This window comes from Tachyglossus aculeatus, chromosome 3 (assembly GCF_015852505.1).
Source record: "Tachyglossus aculeatus isolate mTacAcu1 chromosome 3, mTacAcu1.pri, whole genome shotgun sequence".
Classification (NCBI taxonomy): Eukaryota; Metazoa; Chordata; class Mammalia; order Monotremata; family Tachyglossidae; genus Tachyglossus; species Tachyglossus aculeatus.
Window position 1 is genome coordinate 47,694,306 of NC_052068.1, and position 10,732 is coordinate 47,705,037.

Genomic DNA, 10,732 nt, shown 5'->3' on the forward strand with positions numbered 1-10,732 from the left:
CAGACTACATTTGGGACACCTCCACAACCATCTCCAACCCCAAAGTTGCATAGAAAATTCTAACAATCTTAAAGGGTGGAATGCTAGTCAAGTCCAAGTCTTTTCAGCATATCTCTATGCGTGGATAAGCTCTCACCATCAATAGTGACATTTTGGAATACAAAGAACAACTATATTCACACAGTTTTGTAGATTTTCCAAGTTCCATATCAAACTGCATGTTGCAGTGAGCGGTGTCTCAGTGACAGTTATCTGACTATGCTCCCACACTTCATTGCTAGCAGTGTGGCTCAGTGGCAAGAGCCCGGGCTTGGGAGCCAGAGGTCATGGGTTTGAATTCCGGCTCCGCCACTTGTCAGCTGTGTGACTTTGGGCAAGTCACAACTTCTCTGGGCCTCAGTTCCCTCATCTGTAAAACAGGGATGAAGACTGTGAGCCCCATGTGGGACAACCTGATCACCTTGTATCCCCCCAGTGCTTAGAACAGTGCTTGGCACACAGTAAGCAGTTAATACCAACAACATTGTTATTATCCTGCCTTGTGACTATTGTTGAATATAGAAATGTGCATAGTTGCAGAAAGATGCTCACAATTTAAGCGTAGAGGTGAAAAATTGGAAAATTTCTGATTGTTTTAATATTTGAAAAAATAACAAACTTCAAAATGACTGATTTCTCTCTATTTGCTTGAAGACAGGAGATTTCTCCCTTCCTAACTATTTGGGGTGCTTTCAAACAAAACTTTGGCTCCCACTTCACTGTTAGGCCTCTTACAATCTTTACTGAATAACTTTCTAAAGAATAGAGGCGAGTTGTAAAGAAAAGGCTTGATTCTAGAAAATAACTTTCCAATTATACTGTTTACTGGCTCTGTTTCAGGTGAAGTCCCATAGAAGCCCAGGACAATAGAAATAATGGTATCACACAATACCCAGGGGTAATGCTTCCCCTTCACACTTCCCCTCTTCAAAGCCTTACTGAAAGTTCACCTCCTCCAAGAGGCCTTCTCAGACTAAGCCCCCATTTTCCTCGGCTCCCCGTCCCCTCCACATCATCCTGACTCATTCCCTTTGCTCTACCCCCAACATCACTTATGTATATGTGTGTACGTATCTGTAATTCTATTTATTTATATTGATGCCTGTTTATTCATTTTGATGGCTGTCTTGGCCCTTCTAGATTGTAAGCCTGGTGTGGGCAGGGATTGTCTCTATTGCTGAATCGAACTTTCCAAGTGCTCAGTACAGTGCTCTGCACACAATAAGCACTTAATAAATATTATTGAATTAATGAATGAATAACCCTGTAAAGATGTGAGTTTTGAGCCAATTTTCCATATGGCAAAATTGAGGCTTAGAGAAATTATGTGATTTGTGCAGTTGGAAGTGGTAACACAAACAGGACCAGTAAGACCTCCCGACCATCATTTTATGGCCATGATCAGTTCCTGCCACAAATGCATTCTAGTCCATGACAGAAAATTTCCATTGGCATCAGAACACAGTGCATTTACTCATTGATCCATCACCTAGGATGAATTACTGCTTTACCTGTCTAAGTATTACAGACAAATAATGATATGCAGAAGGCTTACAGAAAGGGAACTGAAAGTTCACTCTTCCAAGTGGCAGGCACCGGAACTAATAATTAGGCTGATGATGTGTAGTTAAATGTTGCTGCAGTGAACGCTGTCTAAAATAGATGAGTGATTGGGTTTGTAGATTGGAGCTCTTGCTCCTCCAGTGCATGGTGTCATTGATGGAGAATGATTGAAATTTTAATGTACTAGAGTTTGAGAATTTTACTATTGTGAGATATGACCTGTATGGTGCTGGAATAGAAAAATAGATAATAATAATACTAATAATAGTATTTGGTAAGCCCTTAATCTGTGCCAAGCACTGTTCTAAGCACTGGGGTGGATTCCAGGTAATCAGGTTGTCCGACATAGAGCTCACAGTCTTAATCCCCATTTTACAGATGAGGTAACTGAGGCACAGCCCAGTCAAGTGACATGCCCAAAGTCACACAGCCGTTAAGTGGTAGAGCCAGGATTAATCAATCAATCAATCAATCATATTTATTGAGCACTTACTGTGTGCAGAGCACTGTACTAAGCACTTGGGAAGTACAAGTTGGCAACATATAGAGACAGTCCCTACCCAACAGTGGGCTCACAGTCTAAAAGGGGGAGACAGAGAACAAAACTAAACATACTAACAAAATAAAATAAATAGAATAGGTATGTACAAGTAAAATAAATAGAGTAATAAATATGTACAAGCATATATACATATATACAGGTGCTATGGAGAAAGGAAGGAGGTAAGATGAGGGGGATGGAGAGGGGGACGAGGGGGAGAGGAAGGAAGGGGCTCAGTCTGGGAAGGTCTCCTGAAGGAGGTGAGCTCTCAGTAGGGCCTTGAAGGGAGGAGGAGAGCTAGCTTGGCGGATGGGCAGAGGGAGGGCATTTCAGGCCTGGGGGATGGCGTGGGCCGGGGATTGATGGTGGGACATGTGAGAACGAAGCATGGTGAGGAGATAAGCGGCAGAGGAGTGGAGGGTGCGGGGTGGGCTATAGAAGGAGAGAAGGGAGGTGAGGTAGGAGGGGGCGAGGTGATGGACAGCCTTGAAGCCGAGGGTGAGGAGTTTCTGCCTGATTAGATTAGATTAGGATTAGAACCCATGACCTCTGAATCCCAAGCCCGTTCTCTTTCCACTACACCACATTGCTTCCCCACAATAGATATTTTATCATGTTGATTATACCATCTTAATTTTATAAGCAGCTATGAAATTCACAATGTGACCAACCCAATTTGCTTGTATTCACCTCGGCACTAAGTACAGGGCCTAGCACATAGTAAGTGTTTAACAGATACCATTATTATTATTGCAATGGCCAATATATTTCATCTTTATCTGGAATTGAAATAGCCATGTTGAGAAAGAGAAAAGCTGAAAAGTTCAGGATTACAGATTCCTCTTTTTACATGCACACTCCAAAATATCAGTTAATTTGGGAAGTTGCTTTTCTGTGCTGTTTCTTAAGGGTGTGAAACCTCTCACTGAATGGAAACTGTTGGGGCATTTCTCTCTCTTCCTCTCCACCCCTTCTCCTACTGATCCCCAGAGAGTAAATTGTTTGTGCTTTACCAAGGACACTGGGGTGAACCAGGTGATTGCAACCTAAATCTTTTACAAAGCCAACATACTTCAGTTTAGATGTCGTGTCGTACTAACAGTGGAAGAAAAAAAAAGAATTCCCTTTTCAATGCAGCATTGTTACTTTTGGGAAATATTCTGTGATTTACAAAAGTGTCACTCTAAGAGGTTACAAAATATCATTTCAGGATACAGAACTATTTATCAAAGCAGTGAAAACTAGACAACTTTTCAATTCACAGTTATCAAGTTGATTACAGTTCTCATCTCTCTTCCATCCCTTTGGGTCCCAAGTATTCTTATTATTTAAATATGCTCTCACAGAAGAAACGTTCTCCAAAATGTCTGAGAAGGATTCATCAGGGAGTCTAGGCGAGTTCATTAGAAACCTAGTGTAAAGCAATTACCAGGCTCAACAAAGCTCTAGCCAAAAAAAAAAAAAGGAAAAAGGAAAGATCTCCAGGAAAATCTCCAGAGACTTCCCTCAAACTTTATTGTGTTTCAAAAAAAAAATAAGTTGACTTGCAGAATAAAAAATATTCTCTTTATAATTGGATTTGTAGGTTTAGATGAAGGTTGAGGAAAAGAAAAGCAACTGCATGGTAGTAATTGAGAAGAGTAGAAATCTAATTAATGTGACTTTTTAATCTGAAGAGAGAGCTGTTAGAATTGCAGTAATAATTAGAATAAAAATACTGAAGGTATACTAAACTAATAAATCAATTTATAGCAGTCAGAATTATTCTTCCTTGGCTCAATTTGGTAGTTCAGGTTGAGCTGGATTGCTATGGACTGAAGCCTGGCACTGGGTGAAGAGACAATGAAAAATGGGGTGAAAAAGAGGAAGAAGAATCTAAGCACAGCTTCTTTCTTGAAAACTGACTTGAGGACAAAGAATGTTAAGCAAAATCAAAGTTCCTCATAAAAGTAAATGTAAGTAGGGAGGCATGATTTTGGGGATTTTGTACAGGAGAGAAAGAAGACATTAGTCACAATTAATAGAGGTATACATTATAAATAATTTTATAAACAAACAATTTAAAACCCCAGTGATGACTGTGAAGCCTGGTAGATCAGGTGAATCATAGGATGGAAAATTAAATTCTCAGACTAATGACTTTTCTGATTTTCTTACTGCAAATAGCAAGAACTCCATTACCATCTTGTTGGGCACTTCTGACTCATAGAGATGAGAGAGGCTCTCACAATAGTTAGCAATATTTAAAGAGTCCTTGTCCCAAACTGACACAACATAAACAATGGGTGCCATCATGTAATGGAAATATTCCTTGGCTTAAGGGTCACATACTGCATTTGCTGAATAACGTCATAGCAAAATGTAGTACTATTGTAAAAAGAGTATGTACTCTATTAGCTTAGCAGCAAAATAACCAAATAAAATTGACTGCAGAAAATTTAAATGAAGAGGAACAATATTGTTGGGGACAACCTACTTACAGTAAATTGTGGAGGCCTGTAGTGATATGGAAGAGAAATATCAATGCAGGGGACCTTGGAACAAAAATCTCATTCACCCCACACATCCAATCCATCACCAAAACCTGCCAGTCTCACCTCCACAACATCGCCAAGATCCACCCTTTCCTCTCCATCCAAACTGCTACCTTGCTGGTTCAATCTCTCATCCTATCCTAAGAAACAGCGTGGCTCAGTGGAAAGAGCGCGGGCTTTGGAGTCAGAGGTCATGGGTTCGAATCCCGAATCCACCACAAGTCTGCTGTGTGACCTTGGGCAAGTCACTTAACTTCTCTGAGCCTCAGTTACCTCATCTGTAAAAATGGGGATTAGGACTGTGAGCCCCATGTGGGACAGCTTGATCACATTGTATCCCCCCCAGTGCTTAGAACAGTGCTTTGCACATAGTAAGCGCTTAACAAATGTCATCATTATTATTATTATCCCGACTGGATTACTGCATCAGCCTCCTTTCTGATCTCCCAACCTCCTGTCTCTCCCCACTTCAGTCTATACTTCACTCTGCTGCCTGGATTGTCTTTGTACAGAAATGCTCTGGGCATGTCACTCCCCTCCTCAAAAATTTCCAGTGGTTGCCTGTCAATCTTCGAATCAAGCAAAAGCTCCTTCACTTTCAGCTTCACGGCTGTCCATCACCTCCTCCCCTCCTACCTCACCTCCCTTCTCTCCTTCTACAGCCCAGCCCGCACCCTCCGCTCCTCTGCCGCTAATCTCCTCACTGTGCCTCATTCTCGCCTGTCCCGCCATCGACCCCCGGTCCATGTCATCCCCCTGGCCTGGAATGCCCTCCCTCCACACATCCACCAAGCTAGCTCTCTTCCTCCCTTCAAAGCCCTACTGAGAGCTCACCTCTTCCAGGAAGCCTTCCCAAACTGAGCCCCCCTTTTTCCTCTCCTCTTCCTCCCCTCCCCATTGCTCCCCTCCCTCCCTCTGCCCTACCCCCTTCCCTTCCCCACAACACTTGTATATACTTGTACACATTGATTACTCTATTAATTTTTTGTACATATTTACTATATTTGTTTTATTAATGACATGTATATAGCTGTAACTCTATTTATTCTGATGGTATTGACACCTGTCTACTTGTTTTGTTTTGTTGTCTGTCTCCCCCTTCTAGACTGTGAGCCCCTTGTTGGGTAGGGACCGTCTCTCTATGTTGCCGATTTGTACTTCCCAAGCGCTTAGTACAGTGCTCTGCATACAGTAAGCACTCAGTAAATATGATTGAATGAATGATCATTTCCCTTATGATCTTGCCTCTCTTTCTCAGGTCTCCTAAGATACCAAGCTATTTCATAGCAAAAGCAGAAACTCTGGGGAAAAGGATACTAGAAATTGTGGGAGGCAGGGAAGAATTGGGGAACAGTTTGGAAATGACATGGGTGCCTTTGTACAGTTCTGTCCCCAATCCCACAGGGCTGTCCTCAGCATGATGACCACTGTGCAGACTCCTCCAGAGAGGAGCAGAACTACAGACCTGGCGGCTTTTTCCCTTCCTCCTGGCTGCAGTGAATCTTCCCACCCAGCTCTGCCCCTTCATCACTAACACAGCTTCAATACACTTGAGACAGAGGATAGTCAATCTGAAAAGCTGCCTCAAAAATGATCAGTCTTTGGGGAATTTGCCAAACAGGAGGATCTCTGTCCATATTTAAAGATGCATATATCTTCAAATTATATTTTATTAATTACTTATTTATTCATATTTATTTATGTCTCACACTCTAGACTATAAGCTGGTTTTGGGCAGGGAGCGTGTCTGTTAATTCTGTTGTATTGTACTCTCCCAAGCACTTAGTACAGTGCTCTGCTCATAGTCAGTGCTCAATAAATATGATTGATTGGGTTAGTACTTGACCAAACACTGAGCTTCTCTGTCTGTACGCTGGGGAAAGAAACACTCTTCCAAGAGGAGGGTAGGATAATAATTAGGTGCGATGAGCCTAGCCTCTTCCCTGCAGTGAAGGAATATGAACAATCATGAAGCACTTGGAAATGGAGATTCTCCACTATGCTTGAGGACAAGTCTGAGGTCTGAATGGAGAGCCTCCTTCCCCAAATCTGGGGCACTTTTTCTCTTCTGCTTCACCAACCACATCTCTGCCTCTTTCCAAAGCCTCTGAAAGTCACTTCCTCCATGAATTATTCATTCCTTAATTATTCCTTCCTTCATTCTTTCAGTAGTATTTATTGAGCATTTACTGTGTGCAGAGTACTGTACTAAGCACTTGGGGAGAATATATTACAACAATAAATATTCACATGCCTTGCCCATAATGAGCTTACAGTCTAGATCCAGGGAAGCAGAATCAATACAAATAAATAAAATAAAATCACAGAAATGTACATAAGTGCTGTGGGGCTGGGAGGGAGGAAAAGCAAAGGGAACAAGTGAGGTCAACATAGAGGGGAGTGGGAGATGAGGAAAAGTGGAGCATAGTGTGAGAAGGCCTCTTGGAGGAGATATGCCTTCAATAAGGCTTTAAAAGGGAAGAGTATTTGTCTGTAAGATTTGAAAAGGGAGGGAATTTCAGGCCAGAGGCAGGATGTGGGCTAGGGTTTGGTGGCGAGATAGGCAAGATGGAGGCACAATAAGAAGGCTGGCACTTGAGGAGTTAAATGTCTGGATTCACTGGCAAGGGTGATGTCCTTGAGTCAATAAGTATGGAGAAGTAGTTTTGCCAGATAGTGGAGAGGAAAGAGTAAAAGCATGCCAGGATAAACTTGAAGTGGACAAAGTTGGCCTGGTATTTAGATTTCCGCCAGCAGCACTTTATGGCTTGAGCACAAGAGCGAAGGAGTTGGGCTGTGCAGGTGATCCAGGGCTGTGGGTTAGTCATATGAGATCGACAAATGGATAAGAGAATAAGTGAGTTGAGTTATATGTCTGGAATAACTGGTGAGGGTGACGTCCTTGCGTGTCAATTAGTGTGGAGAAACAGTTTTGCCAGATAGAGGAGAGGAAAGAGTAAAAGCATGCAAGGATAAACTTGAAGTGGACAAAGTTATAATGATAGTAATAATAATAATTATGGTATTTGTTAAGCGTTTACTATGTGCCAGGCACTGTTTAAGCACTAGAGTAAATACAAGCAAATGGGGTTGGATAGAGTCCCTGTCCCACGTGGGGCTCACAGTCTCAATCTCTATTTTACAGATGAGGTAACTGAGTCACAGAGAAGTGAAGTAACTTGTCCAAAGTCACAAAGCAGACAAGTGCCAGAGCCAGGATCAGAACCCATGACTTTCTGACTCCCAGTCCTGTGCTTTATCCATAGAGAAGGTGGTGTCGAGAACGTCTATTGGTTATCAACAGAGGACAGTTTGGGTATGGAGGCCAAGTGGGGCATGATGAGTTGAGAAAATTGGATGGGATCCAGCGATGGAAGGTCTCTGTTGGGGAATAGTACAGTGAGTTTTGACCTGCAGCAGATTGCCTTCCACTCGCTATCCACTGCCCAAGCTAGGAATGGAATGGATATGCATCTGCTTAACTCTCCCTCTCATAGCCGAGACTGGTAGAGTACTGGAAACTCTCAAGTTGAGATCCTGAGAGGATAACACTTACGTACTTATCTGTTTTATATAACTTTAGGGAAGGTTTTACCAATTAAATTACTGAAACATGGATCTTTGTTGGTCATTAGAACTTCTGTCCAGCATCAGTTTCTCACCAGCTTCAGAAAGCCCCATATTCTGGGCAGGATGCTTATCCAGAGAGGAAACTGTCCAGAAAGAGCCCATTAAGTTGGGTAAGGAGCATTGGAAAGATGAGGAAGGAGACAGAAAGGCAAGAGGGTTTGACGGCATAGAAGCCTAGAGCCTTCAGGACTGCTAGGAGAGAGAAGAATGGCAGAGCCTTGGGAAAAGAGTATAGGTGTAGGGAGCAGATAACAGGAATTGACAGAAGGGTTGACGGGGCAGGAACAAAGACATGAAAAGAGGAGGCGCGTCATATGAAAACTGAATGCAGTTTTCTGTCTAGGGTTAACGATCCTTCAAAATACCTAAGCAGCTATCAGAGAGTAATTTTAGGCTCTGGGAGAATCTGGCTCATTAATGGTAATAATGCCTCCATTTTCTCTCATGTATTCCACTGAAACCTTCATTGAATAAAAGGTGTACAGAAGTACCTGAGGGAAGAATTTGGCCCGTTATTTTTATGGATGTCTGGAAACCTGTCTAGGCATTAAACTAAAACTACTAAATGTCCTGACGCTTGCTGAATAATATATATCTTGAGAGTCAGAAGAGGGAAAGAATGAAACAATTATACTCTCCTGAGGGTCTAGAAAGAAACCTAATCATTTCCTTTGAACTTAGATGAAGAAAATGCTAGGAAGAATTTCCTGAAAGGCAGACTGTATGAAAGTATGATGACATTACTCACATGGTAGATTATAGTTACACTTGAATTTTCTCCTATTTAGACTGTGAACCTGATGTGGGACAGAAACTCTGATCTGGTTGTATTGTACCTACCTCAGTGCTTAGAACAGTGCTGAGCACCTAATAAATGCTTAACAAATACTGCCATTTTATTACTATTATTATTACTATTGATAATAATAAAAAACACTGGGGGAATCAACATTCAGTATACCAGGGTATCTACTTCACCAAGCTGACAAATCATCCTACAGTAGACTATAAGATACACTACTTTTTTAAAATGGTATTCATTAAGCGCTTCCTATGTGCAAAACACTGTTCTAGCTGTCTTGGGAAACTGGCTCATTAGCTTCAATTAACGTTTCTCATTTCACTGAGAAGTAGACTTTTGTCAAGACACACAAGACTAAAAAGGCTTTTTCATTAATTGACATGGAATTCACTTAATAAAATTTTTGTTCCATCTTAAATGATAAGCAAACCAGGAACTGTAGTAATGAGTAATTATCTATTTAAAGGATTCAATTATCTATAAATGGATGTGGATCCAGATCTGTTCCCTCATTCCCCTAGAACATCCTTCTCTTAAAGATATGCAATTGCATTCACACTATTAAGGAAATTGTATCAATTCACTCATTCACATTCAGTATTCATAAACATACTGTAAAAAGGAAAATATGATCTATGATAACCTATTTGGTTAAGCAGAATCATAAAATATTTTTATCAAATTATAATTTTATCCATGTTTAGTGAATGCAACAGATTTATTTTATTTATTAGAAAGTAAGACTTTTTCATTGGATCAGTTTTACTAAGTGGCATGTGAGTGCCAATGCAAAAGATTGCATAAATCTGGAAAGTGATATCAAAATACAGTTTGAGTGGGCAAAGAAGATAAGGATTGTTAACTATGTAAAAACCCCCAACAAATCGTTAAAAATGAATATATATAAGTACTAGACATTTATCCAAGAATACTTAATTCTACTTAATGGTAACTGTTGAACTCTTGTTGTGAGTCAGGCACTGTGCTAAGCGCTGAGGTAGGTACAAGATAATTGGGTTGGACACAGTCCAACAATAGACAATTTACAATACACAAATACCGATGATATAATTACTGCTTTAGGTTTCTATATATAATAGAACATATGTATATTAGTATATATGCTACTATATATTATAGAATATATATGTTACTGTGCTATCGCACTGCTGATTATTGACAAATATATCTTTAGCTCTTGTTTATTGCTTTTAAAGATGCTGCAACTTGATGGTAAAATACTTTCCATGTATATTGAATTTATTACCCATTCCACAAATGACTACTCATTAGAAGGTTGATGTATTTGCAGTTTACAGGGACCATGGATGTTTCTGAATTGGCCTCTTGCGATCCTGATGTTCTGAAATCATTGGTTTATGGGGAACAACTCGTGGTTGATTGCTTTATGAGATGCAGTTGTCTCCAAGCAGTCCTCAATATAGCACTTTAAGGTTATGCTTCATGATGTCTTTAAAATGTTTTGTTTTTTCCTACCCCTTGAGGCACCATTACAGATACCCTTATAAAAAATGCTAATGTGTTCTGCTATCATTCATTCTTCACACATGTACTGCATAGTGCTGAGTTATCAGATTGCCTCAGTGCTGATGAACTCTAATA

General features: G+C 40.7%; 1 non-coding gene across 1 annotated transcript; it reads right to left on the reverse strand.

Moving 5' to 3' along the window:
* Window positions 1–8,086: 8,086 nt before the first annotated feature.
* Window positions 8,087–8,224, reverse strand: LOC119926133. The gene has a single exon (XR_005450038.1). It is a non-coding gene; the product is annotated as a small nucleolar RNA SNORA7 (small nucleolar RNA).
* Between the last annotated feature and the right edge of the window lie 2,508 nt (window positions 8,225–10,732).